Source organism: Cygnus olor, chromosome 1, assembly GCF_009769625.2.
Source record: "Cygnus olor isolate bCygOlo1 chromosome 1, bCygOlo1.pri.v2, whole genome shotgun sequence".
NCBI classification, from domain to species: Eukaryota; Metazoa; Chordata; class Aves; order Anseriformes; family Anatidae; genus Cygnus; species Cygnus olor.
The window spans coordinates 199,762,788-199,784,992 of record NC_049169.1 but is presented as its reverse complement, the minus strand read 5'-3'; positions in this window follow the sequence as shown (position 1 = coordinate 199,784,992).

The window sequence follows — 22,205 nt, the reverse complement described above, 5'->3', positions numbered from 1 at the left end:
CACAGAACAAGCACAGACTCTGTCTTTGCATTGGCTCAGGACTCTTCAATTTTGCAAAATGGAAATATGAAAAATTGAATGGGAAGAAATCCAGTTTTTAAGCTCTCAGAAGGGAATTGCAAAAGAACTGATCTGCTTTTAAAAGCCTTAAATCCCCTGAAGCTTCTGATTAATTTATTGAAAAAGTGCTCATAAAAGATGTAACCAAACCCAAATCTGTTGCTTTGGTAAAAAATATATTCAGGATGAAAAGCTCAGGGCTCTGCCCTGCCAGCACGGAAAGAGCATTTCAGTTGTCATCTGAGAAGGAACCTGTCACTCCCATCAGAGCAGGGGCAATGTGATTTCTGGCCTAATTTTTCGAACATCAGTGATATTGAATGTGTATCTGGGTGCTCAGATGCTATGCAAATCAGGACCCCAAACTACAAATGCTGCTTCTTTTTCTGTGTCTCTGCCCCTATGAAAGCCTGAAGGAATATGAAGTCATCCCTAAGTCTATTTCTTTTCCCCATGCTTTTCTTTCCACAGTGATGGGCTGATCCTCACATATTTGCATGATGGTCTGACCCAATTTGAACAAAGTTATATGCTGATAGGTAAAAATCAGAATATTCTTTCCTGGCTTTTGGATTACATTTCAAAGGGAAAGGAGACCCAGCGCAGCATGCTATGCTCACTATGCATGACAACACTTCTGAGTTGTTAAGTTGTGGTAAAGTAGACACATGGGGAAACAGGAGTTTACCCTGTGGCACAAAAACTTTCTACAGGCATCCAGCTTAATACCATTGAGCACACCATTGTGGGATGCAAGTGAGGCTTGAGTATGAAAATCAAGTTTTCTCTTTAGTTAAGATTGTAGTTTAGCTGGGTATCAGGGCTGTGCAAATCCGGTGCACCTAAGTTGTTAATTCCTTGCATGGTCTAGGAGCTCCTGGCTTGTCACCTGCAGGGAGGAGACAGTGGGCTGGTTTGGGACAGTGGACAATTTGAGACAACAGCTTCAGACTTGGTGATTGACTGAAGCTTCACAGTTGCGTATTTGGCTCTCACGGGAGATCTCCAGGACAATTCTAGATATTCCCTGGCTCAGGGAATGCTATGTCTAGTCCACTTTGTGTGCTTAAAGGTTAACATCCAGAGTGGAGTATCCCAAAGATACCCCTACGCCTACCTGTTTTAGAAGTAAACAAATTTTACATAGGTAATACATTAGTAAACACTCACTCAGTAGAAGCTGTTCTTGCACAAAATTGTCACAAAAAACAATTTTTAGTATGTAGTCAAGAAGAATTATGGATGTGCTGGGATAGTCACATAGGACTGTGGCCAGCTGGTTTATTAGAACTGTTCAGAACAGAGCTTTGGGTTGTCTCTCTTTATCCATATGCAGATGCTGCTGCAGATACCAGGTACTCTTGCAATGGAGACTCCTGTCACCACCAGAGACCAGCTGTTGCACTGGGAGATTTTATTTCCCATGCAAGCATTGCCCTATGCCAAGATCCCTCCTAAATTATTTTTTGGTTTTAACAAAGAGGCTGTTCTGTGTGTCTGTGCAACACCATACTCCTTGAAATGTGGTAAGGGGAGGGATCCCAGCATTACCCTGGAGGCAGAGAGGTGGTTTCTTTGAAGATAGGAACAGCAGTCAAACCTCTGACCACTGCAGAAGCCTACATGATCTCCCTCTTGTAAGCTGGTTCCTTGGGATATTTACCTCATGGGCACCTTTTCCAGCTAGTGACTTCCCATGTTGGTTATGTGTATCTCAGACTGATTCAAGCCTGAGAACCTAAAACTGTAACAGGTAAATTCTTAGGACAAAGGGCCATGTCCTGTTGGTTTCCCTGCCAGGAAATTAGTTTGCTTCAGTGCCAAGCTTAGGGCTTGGGGCAGCAGCGATGTGCATGGAGGTGAGAGCCTGCTGGATTCACCTCCCCTTCCCTGTCACACCACCCTGATGCCATGGCTGCACCAGGTAGTGCTACTGGAAGGGACTCGGGCTCACCTTCTCATGGTCCTCAGTAAACTCACCCTGGGTATCTCAATAACAGAGTTAGAAGAAAATGTTTTTTGCTTTCCATGTAAAACAGACATGAAATATTCGTGGGAAGCTTTAGGCAACTCATAACTGAATACTAAGAACCTGAACACATTGATGATTTGGGAGTTTTGATTTTTTACTCCTACATAAAAATCAAGATTTTCTTATTAGGGAAAGCAAATGCTTACCATAAAAATGTTTATTCAATCCAGCCCCTAGTTTGCTGTTGAGAAAGAATGTATTTTGATTATTTTTTTTCTGTCCCCTCTAAGTATGGATTTGGAGGCTTAATGCTAGGTGAGCAAATTAAAAAAAAAAAAAAAGACAAGGTTTTATCGTCTGTATTCTCACCCTCTCACATTCCAGTTCCATTTAATCAAAGGTCTTAATCAAAGGCTCCTTCCATATTACCCTGGTGATGAAAGGAAGAGCCATATCAAGAAATCATATATGATTAGCAGTGTTGCTGTGAGCACAGTGTTCAAGTAGCCCCCACCAACTGGTTACTACATAGTTCTGCACTAAAACCTCCACTCTTTCCAGTGACCTCATCCAAACCCGCTGCTTGTGCTGCTGAATCTTGCTGTCCTGTCCAGTCCTTAGTGGTTACTTAGAATTATGTTTTGGGATTCACTATCTATTTTCTCCATCAGGTCTGTAAAGATTAAAGTAAAAGTTAATTGATAAGAACCATTTTATCATATCCTAATTTAGATTTAACCGCAAAGCGAATAGGGCTCAGGAAATGTTTTTTCCCCGGACAGTGCTTAATATAGATTTAAAAGCAACATTCTTAAATGATTAGGCTCTTTTATGTTTCATGTGGATGATTTTGTGTTATGTTTTTGCCACTGCTCTTGTAGCTGCATTAATTGCAGGGGGTACACAACATCTAACGCTGAACCAATACACGTGATGGAGCTGCAGTTTACCAGCTCCACTGCAAAGGCTGAAAGCCTTCCTTTTTCTTGCTCTTATTTTAAAGCAAAAGTAGAGGTACTGTGTATAACGTATATAAAAAGGAGAAGATAAGCACTCCTTACCGATGGCAGAAAACTCTATCTAATGCAGTAGTAAATAAATTTAGTTTGTGATTGTCTCAAGCTATAACTTGCCAAAAGACAACCTCTTCTGTGTAGGTTACGGCTTCTGCAGATGAAGAATGTCATGAAGGGTTACCAACGCCAGACAAAATATTTACAAACTGATTCTAGCAGTGAAGCAAAAGGGATGTATGAGGGCCAGTCCCACAGGCTCTGATAGGAAAAAAAAAAAAAAGCCCTTAAACACATGCACACATTTAAGTTAGAGTATATTTCTGCAATTGCTATTGGGTGCAGAGTAGAATAATTCCAAATTACTCACAAATAAAGCATATGCTTTGCCAAATTAAAGTTGGAAATATGGAAATACATAAGTAACCTACTAGATTTCTTTTTCAGGTTATAATACTTGGGTTCAGTAGCCCACAGATTCTTTTAGGCTGCTGCATATCTGCTGTATACATAGGGTAAAAACGCTGACTAAGGAAGATCCTTGTTTTACAGTTACATTTGTCCTGCACTTTATACTTTGCAGTCAGTGCTATTTATGAGGAATGGACTTGGGAAGCTGTGGTACCATCCTGCATGAACACAGGATGCTTGGACCCTGGCAGTAAAGCAAGGAAGAGAGGCACAAATAGCCTCCTCGTTCCATTCTCTTTCTGATAAGTACAATCTCTGCCTTTCTTAGCTGTAAATCATACTGTGGGTGGTCATTTTGCACCTACATATGGCGTGTCTTTAAGGTGCCAAGCACTAAGAAAATGGCACTTCTTCTGGCTGTGCTTTTGAGCTGAAGTGGTGGTGGCTACCGTGCTTCATGCTGAAGTCAGGGCTACCAGCATGTGAGTGTGGTCTGAGCACACCCACCAGATCAGATCTTTCAAATTGCTTTACATGAAAAGACACCAAGTTTTTGAATCCCAAATGGCCCTAAGCAAGAGATGTGCTTGAACCTGAGCTGGGATGCAGGAGTCCAAGACATGCATCATCACAGCTTTAGGCGCTTGACTGCAGACAGGCAAGGCAGGGCTGGGAGTTGCTCTGTTGAAATAACGTGTCAACAGTCTGCCTGTTTCTTCAGCTCTTGCCCCAGGTGTCCCGAAATGAGTTCTCAATGTGTTTGTAAGAGGGCGGGATTTAGTCCAGTGTCTGTCTTCCTCTGACAATACTTCTGGCCAAGTTGTGGTTACTGTAAAGCTGTGGTGACAACATTTTCTTGCTATCGATGCAAAGGTAATGTTTGGTATGCTCAGGATGTCACAGCTGTGCACATCCATTATGTTTCATACTTCAACATATCAGAAAGAACCACTTCTTCATGAAAGTTCACTTAAACGAATTAGAGATTAGAAATGAAAATGACTAAGTGATGCTTTTAATAGTCATTAATTCATATGGATGGCATCAATAAATAACATGGCGACAATAAATATGGCAACAATAAATTGATTTTTGTTGTAGTTTGTGCAAAGAGTAAGTACTCATTTGATCTCAGTGCTACTGCTGTAACATAGGCAAATATTTATTGCCTTATTTATAACATTTAATATATAGCGCAGAAATCATATGTACTTTACTAAGGTCAATGAATTAGTGGGGAAGGAGAAAGTTGTACATAGGACCAGAAATCCTGATACCCATGTGTGAGCACTTTTGGATTCCCCAGGATGTGGTCTGTTCCTTTCTTAAGGGATTTAAGAATGAGATTTTCAAACCTCTTTGACACATTAGCTATTATTAGAGATATGCTTCTCAATTCCTTTTGTCCACTTAGGAAACCAAAGACATTTTATTTTATTGATGTTGTACTATCTTTGGTTTTAGACTGGTGCCAAATATGCTAGGGAAAAAGAAAAAAAAAAAAAACAAAACAATTCCTGCTTCCAGCAGCAATACAGATCTAATCCTTGTGCAGTGCATTTGCCTTGGCTAGTCGTAAACAGCCAAAACAGTGAGGGCTTCCACATCTTTAAAAAACTTTGCTGATTTCTAATGAGACTGAATGAACACCTCCTTTATTTTGCAGAGTCTGTGTCTTAGCATCTGGGTTGTTGGAGAGCAGGTGAGAAAGAAATCATGTAGCTGTAGGTGGAGAGAGGAGCAGCCTTTGGATGCGCGCATGCCTGGCTGCAGCTCACAGAGCGTAAGCCAATTTTTGCGCCCACAGAGCAGTTCATTTCTTGGCAGCTGAATCAGAATAAAGCTCCAAGGCTACAGCGGCCCTCAGCCTGCTGTGACTCAGTGACCACAGAACCTAATTTGTGCTGGATAAAGCCCTAAAGAGATTAACTGACTCATAACATATGCTACTTTACCTTCTACAAATGAACCTCAGATACAGTGCCATGTTTCAGATCCCTCTCTAAATTTTGCTAATGCTCCACCACTTAGTCACAGATATGGGAGAACCTAAAGAAGAAAAAAACCCACCCCCTCTGGTTTGTTATTCATGCATTCTTTGCAAGCACTTCAAAAGACAATCTATATGCACTTTCTGCCAGGAATGTGACATTTCATATTAAAAAATGTGTACATTCATTTTAGGGAACCTCTGAGAAACAACAATGCAGGTGTGTTACCTGCGGCACAGCCGTGTAGGAGGGGCAGGTGCATCTCCTATTGAGTTGAACAAGCAACAGGCCATATATAAGACTATAAACATCACTGGATCTCCTCATCCTCCTCTGGAACCATAAAGAGCTCATTTTAGGTGATCAGCAGCTTAAAAGATTGGGACTGTCAGGAGCTGGAGTGGCAGTCAATGGGGTTAGGGTGTTGCTAAAACAGCCTGATGATTGTCTGAGCTGTGAAGCAGATACCCCCTGAGGTTCAGTGCTTCCTAACTCCATGCTGTGGACCTGACCAGGAAGAGTTATGGTTCCCCAGTAGCCCATATGCTACAATATCACATGGGGGAGAAGGTGCTGGTATTTGCTCAGATCTCATTCCAACACAGAATTTAAATGTGGGTCCAGGGAAATGCAGTATATGTAGTATACAAGACAGTAAGGCTCAATTAATTTCCATACAGTGAAAGCCTAATTTCCCAAAGGATTTGGAGAAAGGCAGGCAGGATGGTCATAGGTACAGGCCATCTTCCACAAAAGCAATGGCCTGACATCATCGGTCTTATATTTCATAAATCCTTTTGAAAGCCCAACCCTGTTCTACACTGTTGAAGTTAAAGGCATTTATCATCAGTGATGTCAAATACAGCTAATGATTAAGTCCAAGGCATTACATCTAACCAAAATAAAAGCAAATATCAGCACAAACAGCCATAATAAATGAGCTAATAAATACTGAATCAAATGAATGATGTTGCTGATTAACACCTTTACATTTCTAGCCTACTTTACTCCTACTTTACTGTCGTAACTTAAAGCCAAAATGTATCTGCAGATTTCAGAAGAAGAATCCAGGATAGACTTAAATAGGAGCTATTCTGTATTAAATTACATATTAGAAAGGAATTTGGCTTTCTAAGATAATAAAGACCTCATACAATAAAACCTCCTTGTCTGCTCGGAATTGGAAACTTTGTGGATATAAATTTCCCAGTTAGTTAGGATCCTTCCTTGTATATATATATATAATTTTTTTTCCTGATATTTTCCAAAGGCCCTTAAAAATCAGGGCATACAAATCCCAGTGAGAACTGAAAACCCAACTCCTTTAGTGTCTTTTGCAAAGCTTATACTGCTGTTCTTGGCAGATAATGGCAAGAAACTGAATTACTGCAGTTTACCTTCTAGGCATATACTCCAAAGACTGAGCAAAGTGTGTCAGCTGCCACGATGCAATTGCACTCACTTTGCTGTTATGATTGTGGTCAGATGCTGTGGGTGAGCTGATGAGCAGGAACTCATGCTGCAGTAAAACAATTGTGAGCCATTGCATGAAGACAGTCCACAATCCAGCTTAGTCGAGTTCCCAACATCAATGCATTCAAGGGGGCAATTCTACACCGTACCCTACAAGTGTGCCTTCAGGCTGAACCAAACCCACAATTAGTGTTGTCTCATAGATCAAACTTGTTTCTTAGCTCTAAGACGCAACCAGCCTGCACAAGTGGCAAATTTTTATGCTTACAAAAACATTCAATTTTTGTGTCTAGAATCCTCATAACATATATTTATTGGTCTCCTAAAATACACAATGGGCTGAGCAGATCGAATGCTTACTGAGGCTGATTAACTGCAGAACTTCTTCTTCTCCCCCCTTTTCTTTCCAGAGTCCTCTCACCAGTGACACACAAACCGTGCTCTTAGAACCACCCGAAAAACAAATCTCGGATGGCATCAAGCTGGTAAGATGTGAAAAATAGAGTTATTTTTTCAAGTGAAACGGGGTCAGAAATTTCACCATCTGAGCATCGACCTTGCACTCCTCAGCTTGTTAAATCCATGTATTGGGTCCAGGCCCAGGTGAACAAATCAATGTCTTAAAGCCCACAAAATGGCCCAGACCCATGGGATTCAGTGGAACTATGCAGCCAAGGATGCTTATTTAGCCCAAAGGGACTGGTATGATTTTAATCGAGGAGGATTTGAGTGTTACGTCTCCGGTAAAAACCTTGATAAAAGGCAAAAACAAGAGAAGAAAGAAGGAAAAAAAATGACAGAAATGCAGAGAGGGAGAGAGATTGTAAATATCATTGGCAGCAAGCAGACTGGAAGCAGCTGTCTCTGGCAGACGTGTTTCATTCAGATCAAACAGAGAGCTGTGGATGTTTGGAAATAACCCACATTTACCATATATTTAACCACAAGCTTTCCGTTTGTTTGGAGGCAATCAGGGATTTATGCTCAAACAAGAACTTTTCTCACCCAGGGTTTGTTCGGAAAGCACCGTTTCCTGGTGGCACCGACGCGTGAGTGCCAGGACGCCACATGGAGTTTGTGCCATCGGCGGTGGGAGGAGGGCTCCTGTTTTCACAGCTTTTGGTCCCGCAGTCCTGGAGGAGCTGTTTCCAAAATTTACCTTTCTCCAGGAACTGAAATGCTTTCATTAGCAGGGGAAAAGGTGAAGATGACTTTGTGCTTTGGATGTGAGAGCTTTAAGCCTTTATCGCTGCTAAGTCCTCAGGACTCCTGTGAGCAGTATCTCCCATGAGGGACTCTGCCATCTGCCTTATTCTCACCAGGATGGCAAATCAGCCTGGGGACTGAGAGCCCAACCTACATCATCAGCAGAGATCCTCTGTCCTTGTTAGGGAGAACACTGAAATGCTGTAATTTTTTGCCTTCCCAGCTCTGTCACATTTCCTCCCCACACAATTTCTTTTCTTTCCAGTCCTTCCCTATGTAAAGCACTTTTTTTTTTTTTTTTTTTTTTTCTGCACATGCACTCTAGTATTTAAATTCTAGTGTTTAAAGCTTTAAATAATATAGTAGTGCTGTTGTCTACTTGCAGGACTGTCTATGGACTCTTGTCACATCATGGCTATTAAGATCAATTGCAAGAATACAAGATGATTGAATGTAATTACTCGTGTTGGAGGCTTGCCCAGACTGCTAACACCTGCATCCCTTAAAAAAAAGAGAAGAGAATATCTTTAGAAAATCTAAGAGGCAAGCTACCTTGGTGTGGACAGTGCTGAGTGTCTGCAGGCATTGCTAGTGCTCTCGAGGAAGGTTTTGAACCTGCCTTAGGGTTTCACCTTACAAGCCATGGGGTTGCTTCAAGGATGGGCTTGCTAGTCCCAGCCTTGCTGGAAGGAGGTTGTGTGCACCTTGCAGAACTGCTCCACACCACAGATACAGTCCATGGGATCTCATAGTGAGACTAGGAGTACACTGTGATTCCCTGTGATGGTAAATTGGGAAAAAAACACTTGATTATCTTCTTGCATTAGGAAAACAGAGTGCTACTAAGATTGTACAGAAACAGTGGAAGATGGTGGCTTTCCAAAACAGATTATTTCAGTGGTCTGTATTATGATGTTCCAACAAAGGGTATAGGGGACAGGCCGCCAGGCACAGGGAAAAAAAGTTTCTGCTTGCTTTGCCTTATGGGGAAAAATCAGCATGAAGTTATGCCCTGAGGTACCATAATGCAGAATGGCACTGTTAGTTTCCTGAAGATCACCTTAATGTAATATGAGAGAGAGATTTTCAAAAAGAACCAAAAATATTCCCTCAGCAAAAGTCACTCGTTTTTACATCACATGACAGAAAGACTGCTTCCCCAAATGATTACTCACACCAGAAAACTGTGTTCCTATTAAAAGAGATCACAACTTTGTGTTCTTATTCGAAAAAAAATACATGCATATGGGCCAGATATTGATGTGTGTAGGTACTGTGATAAATCCCCAGATGAAAGTAACAGTGCAGAATTTGCTAAAACACTGTGATATTATGGAACATTTTCAAAGGTGTGGATTTGTTTTCCACCTTTTCCCCAATAATAAATATTGAACTCAGCAGTCAGGGCTTATAACAGAGCCACAGTAGTATTGTAAAGTGTAGGATTTACAAGCCAGATCTGCAGAACATAAATTTTCCAACAAGGGCTGTAATTATATAAAATGCTACATGAATCCAACAATGTGAAAAAATCTATTTTTAGGGCAAAAGTTTTCCAGTTATCAGGGTTTCAGTCTTTGGCTGGGAATTAAATATCCCTGCTGGACCGAGGTGCTCAACAGCTTGCTGGAACTGGCATGTCTCTCTCTCTTGCTAACTAGACACAAGTCCCTCTCAAAACTCTGGAAAAGGCCCCATTACCAAGATGTCCTGGTCAATTTTGGGATGTCTCTGGTACCGGTCCTGGTGTTAGCACAACAGATAGTCTAGGTCAGGGGGAATAGAAAGATAAAAGCTAATGGAGGGAAACAAGTTCACTATAAGAAGGGACCTGACTGATGTGTTTTCATATCCTAGTAGTTCTGAAGTGGAGAATAAGTCTTACGAGGGGCGGCTGAGGGAGCTGGGGTTGTTTAGCCTGGAGAAGAGGAGGCTCAGGGGTGACCTTATTGCTCTCAGCCTTAAAGGAGGCTGTAGGGAGGTGGGGGATTGGTCTGTTCTCCCACGTGCCCGGTGACAGGACGAGGGGGAATGGGCTAAAGTTGCACCAGGGGAGGTTTAGGTTGGATATTAGGAAGAACTTCTTTACTGAAAAGGGTTGTTAGGCATTGGAATGGGCTGCCCAGGGAAGTGGCTCTGTCACCATCCCTGGAGGTCTTTAAATGACATTTAGATGTAGAGCTTAGTGATAAGGTTTAGTGGAGGACTTGTCAGTGTTAGGTCACAGGTTGGACTAGGTGATCTTGGAGGTCTCTTCCAACCTAGATGATTCTGTGATTCTATGATCTTCCATATGTCTTCATCACAACACCTTAAAAGCTGCAGCTTGTCTCCCTGGAGCAAAGAGCAATTTAGCCCCAAACCAGGCCACTTATAGCCTAAAACCAGGTTACTTTTAGGTCATCACTGAGAAAATCCCAGGTCTGAATGGCCATTGAGTGCATCTCAGTGGATTAAACTCCATGAAGTATTCCTTTACTTAGTATTCCTTCTTTATGAAGTTCATCCCTTCTATTGCTTTAGTTCCTGCATGTGCTTCTCTAAGTTGCGATAGGGTAAAATTCCTAAAGAAAGCCTAGAAAGGTGGTGGTCATGTGCAACAATATCTACAAATCTTAAAGAAAAAAATAATGTGAATCTTAAAAAAAATGTGGATGTAAGCCACAAATTTAGCTTGTATAAGATAACTCTAGTTTTTTATTTTTGTTTCTGCAAACTAGAGAGAGTAGAATTGTCATACCTCACAGAAAGGTCATGGTAATAAATGCATTAAAGGACAAAATGTGGATAAAGTAACATAACAGAAACCACTTCATACTCACATACATGAATATATATAGTTATACATATATTTATACTTACAGAGACATGTGAAATAATAACTCCAAAAAACTTTTTTTTTTTATTTTATGTTATTATTATTTTTTATTACAATTTTCACGGTTTTCTGAACCTTCTTCATGAGATGTGGAAATGACTGCTCTGTGGTTTCAAACAGTCTCCAAATGTCTCCCACCAATTCTTTACATTAGACAAACCTCCACTGGAAATTTGCCACTGAATTTTCAAAGGATATTAACCTGCCTTTGTGTTCTTTTTTATAAATTTAATCAATCATTTTCCATTTGCACATTTGTGATACTAAAAATGACTTTTTGGTGCTTTCCTCTTTGAAGCTATGCATTTTTCCTTCCATAGATATAGTTTCCAAAGCTCATATTTGTCACTGCAGCACAGCAGAGCTGAATGAGCTATTTAGCTATATAATAAAGTAACAATGAATGAAGCAAGAGGACCAATTGAACTGATGCTATTATTTCAACAAAATCCTTTCAGCAATTGCCTCTCTCTTCATAGAGACCTTCACGGCATTATTTCACTGAATGACACCATGAATGTAATTACTTTGATTCAGGGTGTTGGAATCACACAGGTAACAAATTACACCGCCCCCTGATGAGCAATAATTCAATTATTCAGTGGGCTTATAACAGTTTGAAATAGCCTATTCTCATTTCACAAACATCATATTTACTGCTGGAAATAAACCACTTCTGCAAAGTGAAATATTAGATCTATATATCTTAGCACATGTAAACTCCCAAATGGATCACCACATAACTGCATACCTTTGTTGTTTTTAATATTAACGGGACTGAAGAGATGATGAGCCTCTTGGGTTACTCCATTTCAGTAGATGTGTACATATATTTTGCCTACTTACTACTTGGTGAATCAAGATTTTATAATAAATACCAAGCAGCAACTGTGCACAGAGTGAGGTTTGATCTCAGTGGCACCAGTGCTATTGGAATTCATCTCTAACTGGAAGCAGAGTCGAGATGTGTATCCAAAGAGACATTCTTTGGACATGACTCTTCTCTTCTGTCCTCCAGCATAAATGAAGCATATAGCACTGCTGAAGCCAAGGCAGTATAAAAGAGGGGTGAAGAGGGGAAGAAACAGCTCTGTTTGCTGAAAGGTCAATTCAAAGTTAAGCTTTTTGGGTAAAATGTGTAAAGCCTGGTGAGATTTTCAAATGCGCGCTCTCTCTCTCTCTCTCTTATTTAGGTATCTTAATCAACTGTCTGTAATTTATACAAGCCCTGTTCAGCTCAGAGGGGAGCCTTTCTCTAGGATAACTGCAGGAAGCATCAGTGAGGAACTTCTAGGCCATGACTGCTGGGTTTGGTCCTAAACAAAAGAAAAGCATCTGCTGCAACCCTGTTTCTGATCTAATACTTGCCAGCTTGGACTTTTTCTCCAGCATGTGGCATATATAGATTCCATTTCTGTGTTTGTCTGAAGATGTCCAAACTTCTACTTCCTAGGGGGCTGCTTTGACACCCTGGTTAACAGTGAATTGATTGAATAGTTCTCAGTCTTTACTGTGGAAGCTGTAGCATTATACATGAAGTATTTAAAGATGTGTAAATCTCGGAAGAGCAAGGCGTGTTCCACAAGTTCTCAGCTGAGAGGCAGAGTATGCTGCTGAGAGTGGAGGGGGCAGAGGGCTGACTGCCAGCCGCTTCTATCAAATTATCATTACAACAAGGAGGTGATTTTCCTCTCAGGTGAGGATTCAGTCCTTAGACAATGGAATCATTCTGTCTCTGTCAAAGAATCTCCTCAACCAGAACTAACGTCTGGTATTGTAGTATATTTTTCCTAGCTTCGTTTAAAAGCAATGGTCATTTAGATAGTTTTGTAAATGTCAGTGTCACAAGGTGGATGTAAAAATATCACTTTATGACTTGCAATAACTGAATTCCACAAAGGCAATGTACCAAAACTATGTAATAAATGGTCACATTGTTATAATAAGATGAGGGATGAGTCCCCCAAGGGAAAATGAGAAAAATGAAAACAGATGAAGAAGAAAATTAAGCTGATTATCTACCAAGACTCTGTACTGCTCACCAGTATTTGGACACACATCTCCATAACTGTAAAAATCTGCAAGACTATGAGCCTGCATAAAGCATTATAGACTACTGTGCACGTATAGAAATGCAAATCCACATGCAAGGAAGTATAATCAAAGACCAAAATTTTTCATGTGTTTTTCAGAGGAAGGAAGAAAGTTTTTGGTGACCTAAAGTTTCCAATTATAATGCCTTTCAACTCTAGAAATCTATGTCCTTTTTTTTCCTTATGACAATACTTTCTTATGTGGTAATTTCCAGGCAAAGATCTTAGTGCAAGTTTATCCTCAAACAAAATTTAGCTCCGCTAAGTGAAACCTGATAATGCAGCTATGAAGTCCACAATTTCTGTCCCTATTTTAAAATGAAGATGCTGGATAATAAAGACTTCAGAAGTCCAGCTTATCAAAATGGAGTGAAGTAGCAGCATGGAAAACAATGGAAAACTCGGTCTGAACTGAGCATCACCACTCTAGCTCTTAATTTCCTTAAAGCTAAGCATGTTGTATGTTATTTTTGTGGAATTAGGAACTAAACTTTTACTACCTATCATACAGAGATCTCTGTCTAGCTTAAAGATGTTTAAGTAGCACTCCTCTGCTTAGAGAGGAAGAAATTCTCATACCTACAAAAGTAAGGCTAAGTTTTAATCACTCCTTTAAAATAAATAGCCAACCTCTCTTTGAGTGTGAGGCTCTGAACTGACCTACCTACACCATGAGTCAAAACAGTGTTGACTGTTCCCCACAATGTACATTTGTGACAGATATTTTAGCAATCAAAACTATAAAATTAATAAAAATTTCAATGGATTAGAAAACAGAAAAGATCAGCTTGTCTGCTGTTGTCTGTCCTGTCCTGATTGCAGTTTATGTATTTAAGGGTCCAGTCCTGAAGAACGTTTGAGGTGGAATTCAATCCCCAAAACTCCTGCTAGGATCCCTCCCAGTTCTGAAGGTGAATAACTCCATCAGCTCATTTTTTATTTACTTATTTTTTAATTTCGGTGTGACCCAGACACTTAGAGACCAGCTTGGCCTTTCTGTCATGCTTAACTTTGTGATCCAGATGTCAGACTTGCCTGTGCCTACCTCCCTTGAGGGATTTTCTCAGGATCAGAACACGTGAGACACAGTTCTGTAAGAATAGTCTCCAAGACATTTGCTACTGCCTTCTGAAACTCAGTTGAAGAAGAGTTTTTCTTCCTCTTAAACAGTAGTATTTGGAAGCAGAAGACCTTTCCCCTTTTGACAGATGTCAGCTCCCCAGTTGCCAGCATTCAGGGAAATTCTTTGCCTACCCAAGTGCACACAGGTATTGGGGGGGAAGTGGGAGGGGGAATTCAACTCCCCTTCTCAGTGCAACAATTCAAGATTCATTGTCTTGGTGATGCAACAGAGCATGAACATGGCACTGCAGTTTATTGAGCAGGGCAGTTGTTCAGGGTAGGAGAGATCTCTGCTGTAGTAATTCTAATGCTTTCTCAAATGATTGTTTAATATTAAACTCTACTCCAGAGTCAAGCACATAAAATTTAGATGTCAGAGCAGTCATTGACTAAGTTTATTTTTGGAGTTAGTGCAAAATGTAATGTTTGCAACCGTGTTTTGGCTAGATGGAAGTATTTATGTATAACAACACATTTGAAAACACAATTTTGTAGGAAGGAATTGCCATGCTAGTTTATGCCTTGGTTTATGCTAGGTAAGAATGCCTGCTACAAATTCTGCAAGGCTTGCTGGGTTACATTTGACAATCATCCTTATCAGCTTTTCCTCATGATCAAATAAAATGAACCTCTGACTGGTATGATGTTGATGACCTAAGCTCCAGTTCTAGTGAGCTGGAGGGAAATGTATTGAGGACTTAGAACTAGACATTCACAAAAAGACATCGCCTGGCAGCTCACTGTACATTTTAAATATTTCTTTTTATTACAAAAAATGGGCAATCAACGTGGGTGCTAAGCCACCAGATTTTTTTCCCCCCAGATTTTATGGGAAATCAGTTGAGAGTTGCTCATTCATATTTCAAGAGAAAAATAAAATCATAGAATCATAGAATGGCTTGGATTGGAAGGAATATTAAAGGTCATCCAGTTCCAACCCCCCTACAACAGGCAGTGATGCCACCCATTAGATCAGGCTGCCCAGGGCCTCATCCAACCAAGAATTTCCTCCTAACATCTAATCTAAATCTCCTCTCTTGTAGATTAAAACCATTCCACTTTGTCGTGTCATTATCTGACTGAGCAAAAAGATGCTCTCCACCTTGAACTTGGGGGAGTGATAAGCTCCCAGCTCAATGTTGAATTTGTGTGGGACTTGCTGCTGCACCTGCATGTACATAAGTCTAAGGGGCCCAATGGCATTCATCCCACAGTACTGAAAGAGTTGGATGATGTTACTGCAAGACCTCCCTCAATTATTTATCAGTGGTCTTGGGAATATGGAGAGCTCCCAGTTGACTGGAAGTTTGCTCATGTTATTCCATTTCTCAAGACGGGTAAGAAAGAAGACCCTGGTAATTATAGGCCTGTCAATCTCACTTTGGTGCCTGGCAAAATTATGGAGAAGATTATTCTGGGAATTACTGAAAAACACTTGAAAGACGATATAGTAATTGGTCAAAACCAACATGGGTTCATGAAGGGGAAGTCATGCCTTACAAACTTAACATCTTTTATGGCAAGGAATTCATTCACTACTTACTATCAACAGGCAGGTGTCCAGCCACCTCCAGGAAAGCAGGGTTCATCATGCCTAACAGTTCCTTGGGAAGGCAAACACCACCACTCCAAACATCTCCCCCTTCCTCCTTTATCCCAGCTTTTATTGCTGAGCATGACACCAAGCGGTATGGGACATCTCTTTGGCCAGTCTGGGTCAGCTCCTGGCTGTGTCAGAACCAGAACCAGTCTCTTTTCAGTTGTGCCCAGTGAGAGGACGAGAGGCAAGGGGCACAAACTGAAGTACAGGAGTTTCTGGCTCAATATGAGAGGGTACTTCTTTACTGTGAGGGTGACAGAGCACTGGAACAGGCTGCCCAGAGAGGTTGTGGAGTCTCCTCTGGAGATGTTCAAAACCCAACTAGATGCCATCTTGCACAACGTGCTCTAGGTGATCCTACTTGGCAGGGGGTTTGGACTAGATGATCTTCAGGGGTCCCTTCCAACCTCAGCTATTCTGTGATTGTCTGTCCCCTCCCAGCTCCTTGTGCACCCCCAGGTACTTCACTGGCAAAGCAGCACCAGGAGCTGAGAAGTCCTTGGCTCTGTGTGAGCACTGCTCTGCAACAGCTAAACGTCAGTGTATTATCACCACTATTTTCACCAAAATCCAAAACACAGAATCATATGAGCCTCTATGAAGAAAATGAACTCCATTCCAGCCCAAATCATGACAGTCCCTTCAAAGATTCTATGATTCTATGATATGTGACTCTCTGTGGTACTACAGTGGCCACCAGAATGACTATCAACAAAGACAATGAGGAGTCTTATGCCAAGATAGTTGCATTTCGGAAGTAAGGGAGATATTTTTGGGGAAATCCTCTGCTTCCTTGTGTCTTATTACATAATTTCAGAGTCTGATCCAAGGCTTGCTAAAACAAGGAGACTGGTAGATCACAGTTTGCTTTGGATTAAAGTAAAATCAAAAGTCTGAGCTTCTCAAACCTTGCCAGACTTATTTTATGAAATATCCTACCTGGACTTCTCTCATACCAAGATATTTTGTGGATCCCTGATCTGGAGCCCACAGACCTGAAATCCATAAGGAATGGATAAGAAAATTCTGGAGGAATTTTATGGAGGAAATTTTTCCTATTCCATAGATTCACATGACAGACTAGAAATTCACTATAAATCCCATCAAGCTAATGAACAAGGCTAATGAAGAATTTCCTTCCAGATCTAAAATGAAAACTCCCAGATCTTCTTTTCTTGAGATAATTTGTGTTTACTGCTGATTTTAGACAGTCTCTGAAAATCCATGTCAAGCTGTCATTTTATAATTAACATGGGTTGCCAAAAACTGAAATATCTTTGGATGTCGCACTTTAGAAAACTAGAGAAGAAATTTCCACAGCTGTGAAAGGAGGAGGATTATTCTTCCAAGACAGTAATTAAGTATCTGGTGAAACTGATATATTTTGTGACCAACACTAATATTATCATGAGCACATTTGGATCCACTTTTCCAGTTGTAACTGCTAGATGTAAACATTATGTGACTAACTAAAGGATAAGTTAGTGGCTTGAAAATTTTGTCCCATAGTAATTTCTGTGATTTTGCAATTTTATTTTATCTCAAATTAAGAGTATTTTTTAACAGATCACATTGTAAATTTTTTTCATTTATACTCAAATTCATTGTTCTACCATTCAGAATATATTCTGTGATAAAACTTCAGTGTAAGAATGATACAGCAGTGACAAACTCCAAACATTTTAAATAAATCAAAAAGTTTGAAAATTAAGAAAATTGCTAAATGATTGCTCCATGTTTTTATTGCATAGAATCAGCATTTTCAGATGGAAAACTGTGCCTTTGAAAGATGTTTCGATCATATTTTACTATTTTGACATATTATCACTGGGAAACATTTTTTTCTTATAGTGTTACAAAAACTTTGCCATAATTGGAATGCTAACTAATTATGAAGCCTAGTCTACACACCAAAGTTCTGAAACTTCTTGTTCTCATTCTGAAGAGATATACATTGTCTATTTTTCCAATCACAAGGGACAAAATTTGATATTGATTTTTTTTTTTCAGGTGATCTAAGAGCATATCATTATCACTTCTCCAATTTTAGAAATTGGGAAACTGAGGCACATGTGAAGACAGCAACTTGGCTGTGTCATCTCTTCTTGATCTTTTCATTCCACCTGAAATTTGAAGGCTATCAGTGTTTATTTTATAGCATATTTTTCCTTTTCTTCACCCATAGATATACATAAAAAAAATATATTTATTTTTTTCTTCTCAGAGGTGAAGGTAGAAAAAAGCTAAGTGGCATAATGTCACTGAGCTGTATAGAATTATTGGTCCTAATGCAGACAGGTACTATTGCTTTCGTGCACTCCGACATAACCACAGGATTAAATTTTATGCTACCATAGAGAGGATATTTTTATTCTCCTGCCATACCTATTGAAAAGCCATCCAATCTTAATCAAAATACACCTAAAAATGGAGATTTTTACCTCTCATTATTCTATTGCAAAAATGTTTGGATCAAGAGAGGCCAATGACCAGACAGATAGAAGGGTATAATTGAATAGAACAGTTCAGTTGGAAGGGACCTTCAAAGACGATATCCTAGAATCCTAGAATCACAGAATGGTTTGGGTTGGAAGGGAGCTTAAAGCCCACCTAGTTCCAACCCCCTGCCATGGGCAGGGACACCTCCCACCAGACCAGATTGCCCAAAGCCCCATCCAGCCTGGCCTTGAACACCTCCAGGGATGGGGCATCCACAGCTTCTCTGGGCAACCTATCTCTCACCACCCTCTGAGTGAAGAATTTCCTCCTGGCCTCTAATCTAAATCTCCTCTCTTTTAGTTTAAAACGTTTCCCCCTTATCTCATCACTAACTGTCCTTGTAAAAAGTCACTCTCCGTCTTTTTTATAAGCCCTCTTTAAGTATTGAAAAGCCACAATAAGGTCACCCTGGAGTTCTCTCTTCAGGCTGAACATCTCCATCTCTTTCATTCTTCCTTCATAGTAGAGGCACTCCAACCCTTTGATCATCCTTGTACCCATCCTCTGGACCCAATCTAACAAGTCCATATCTTTCATGTTCTGGGGACCCCAGATCTGGATGCAGTACTCCAAGTCGGACTCTTGGAGTCCAACTGCCTGACAGTCTAACTGCCTGACCACTTCAGGGCAAAACCCAAACTAAAGCATATTAATGAGAGTGTTGTCCAAATGCCTCTGAACTGTGACTGGCATGGAGCATCAACCACCTCAGTAGGAAGCCTGTCCCAGTGTCTGACCACCCTCACGGCACAGAAATTTTCCCTCATGCCCAGGCTGACCCTCTCCTGGCCCAGCTCAGTGCCGTCCCTGTGTGTCCAGCCATCGGTCCCAGGGAGCAGAGACTGGCACCTCCCTCAGCGCTTCCCCCCTCAGGGGGCTGCAGGGCACAGTGAGGCCTCCTCGCAGCCTCCTCCTCTCCTGACTGGGCACCCCAAGGCTCCTCGGCCTCTCCTCACAGTACATGCCTTCCTGCCCTTCTACCAGCATTGCTGCCCTCCTCTAGGGGAGTACCTTAACATCCTTTTTGCATTGTGGAGCCCAGAACTGCACACAATATTTCAGGTGAGACTGCACCAACGCTAAATAAAGTGGGAGAATCATCTCTTTTTACCAGCTGGCCATGTTGTGTTTAATGCATCCGAAAATGCAGTTTGCCCTCTTGGCTGCTGGCTCATGGAGAGTGTGCTATCAACCAGCAAGCCCAAATCCCTTTCTGCTGAGCTGCTCTCCAGATACTTATTTCCCAATGCTCATTTTCTGGCATTACTCTTTCCCACATAGAGCACCCAGCCTTTACCACTGTTGAACTTCATGCCTTTGCTGATCTTTCAGTGCTCCAATGTGTCTAGATCGCTCTGCAAGGCCTCTTGTCCCTCCAGGGAGTCAACAGCACTTCCCGGCTTAGTGTCATCTACAGATTTGCTGAGGATGCATTCCACTCCTCCGTCCAGATCCTGGATAAAAATGTTGAACAGGACTGGCACTAGAATTGAGCCCTGGGGAACACCACTAGTGACTGTCCACCAGCCAGCTGTAGCCCCATTCACTATGACCATTTGAGCTCTAACATTGAGTGAGTTCACCACCCAGTGTAGTGTTCATCCTACTCTATTCATCTCTCAGTTGGACAATCTGTCCAGAAGGATGCTGTGAGGGACAGTATCAAAGGCTTTACTAAAATCCAGACAGATCAAATCCACCACCTTCCCTTCATTCACCAAGCAGGTGACCTTATCCTAGAAGGACATCAAATTACCAAGGCAGGATTTTCCCTTCATTCAGGAATCCATGTTGACTATGCCTGATAATAGCTTTGTTCTTTAACTGCCTTTCTATATCTCCCAGGACGATCTTCTTCATAACTTTTCCAGGAACCGAGGTTAGACTAAGAGGTCTGTAGTTTCCTGGGTCTTCTCTGATGCTCTTTTTGTAGATGGGTATAACATTGTCCAGTCAACAGGAACCTCCCCAGACTCTCAAGACCCTCTCAAATTGTTGAGAGTTGTCCAGCTATAATGTCCACTAACCCCTTCAGTACTCTGGGATGAATCCTATCAGGCCCTGAACATTAAGTATAGGACTTATGAACATTAAGTATAGCATGCTCTGTATAGCAAGTACAATTGCAATGTATTTATTTAGGAATGTATTTCAAACCTGTGTATAAGTATGATATGTAGAGATATCAGAGCTGAAATGTCAGATGCCTCCATGTCTAGCAGCTCAAAAAAGATAGGGGCATCTTTTCCCCTCTCCAAAGAGGACCTCAGCTCTGAACCTGATGTGTTTTCACCTCAGAAGCACATTCATCCCCTCCAAAATGTATCTTTGTAGTTGCAGAGCTTGCAAGGGCTCAAGAGTGAGGCCTGTCAGCCTTCCCGTGTGAACTTTTTTTTTTTACCTGCCTGCAGCTTTACTTCATTTAGCTGTGACAGCAATTTTTTCTAATTGATCAGGTTTTTATGCCTAATGTTACTTCTTTATCTTTCTAAGGTACCACTGTAGTTTTATGTACATAGCAGCAATGATTAATAAGCAGATGATTTTGTATAAAATTAAATATTTATGAGTAACACAATGATGCACTGTAGAGAAATACAGTCCTGGTATGAGAGTAGAGGTCTCGAGAACTGGAGACACAACATGGGATACAGAGAAACAGAGACATGGGATAATAGGAGATGGGGCACAAGCTGACAATATAAACAACTTAGAAATGGTGAAAGAAGTGTAGACCTGCAGCTGGACTAAAAAGGCTTTAGAGGTTCAAAGAAAATAGCTAACATATATAAGTGGCACCAAATACAGTAAATTCAGGTATAACATGGAGATGGAAAACAATGAAGAAAAAGCAAGCTTTAAAAGCATGTTAGCAAACAGATTAAAATGACCCCAAGTGGATCCTGATGGAGGAAAAAGAAACCATCATCATGAGCAGTTCCTCCTGGAGAAGGACTCCAGAGGCTGATGACTCACTGTCCTACACTCTCTATCTGTTTGTACCTACTGATTTTAAGATCAGATGATCAATGGAAGGGTAAGCATAATATCAGGAAAAAAAGAAAAGGAAAAGGAAAAGGAAAAGGAAAAGGAAAAGGAAAAGGAAAAGGAAAAGGAAAAGGAAAAGGAAAAGGAAAAGGAAAAGGAAAAGGAAAAGGAAAAGGAAAAGGAAAAGGAAAAGGAAAAGGAAAAAGAAAAAGAAAAAGAAAAGGAAAAAGAAAAGGAAAAAGAAAAGGAAAAAGAAAAGGAAAAAGAAAAAGAAAAAGAAAAAGAAAAAGAAAAAGAAAAAGAAAAAGAAAAAGAAAAAGAAAAAGAAAAAGAAAAAGAAAAAGAAAAACTGTGTCTGTCAGAATTTAAATTACAACATTAATGTTATTGAGATTTCTAACTGTTATGGTGTGTTCTTTCTTTTTCTATGTTAATTGTATCTAGACTAATAATGATTGTTGAATTACTGTTAAGATTTCACTTATATAAGTTTTGGCTTTTATATATAAGGTGTGTTTCTTTTTGCCCATAAACAAGATTTTGAGCATACAAAAGAAAACCTCTCTGGGGTCAGCGTAGGTATTAGATTATTATTTGTGCCATAGATTTCCAGGCTATTTGTTTCTGATAGTATATAAATTTCAGTTTACTGACACCTTGCAGCTCTGACTTGGTTTTTAGCTGTGATTTATCCTACTAATATATATTGCCAGGAATATTTCTTTGTTTTAGGTTATTTTTATAGACATTTTTATAACCTATTGCTTTAATAATTCAGATCAATTGCTTATCCTCTTTTTAGGATGTTGCCAACATAAGAAAAAACATTTTTACTGTACACATGATTGAAGACTGGAACAGGCTGCGTAGAGGTGTTGTAGAGTCTCCATCCTTGGAGA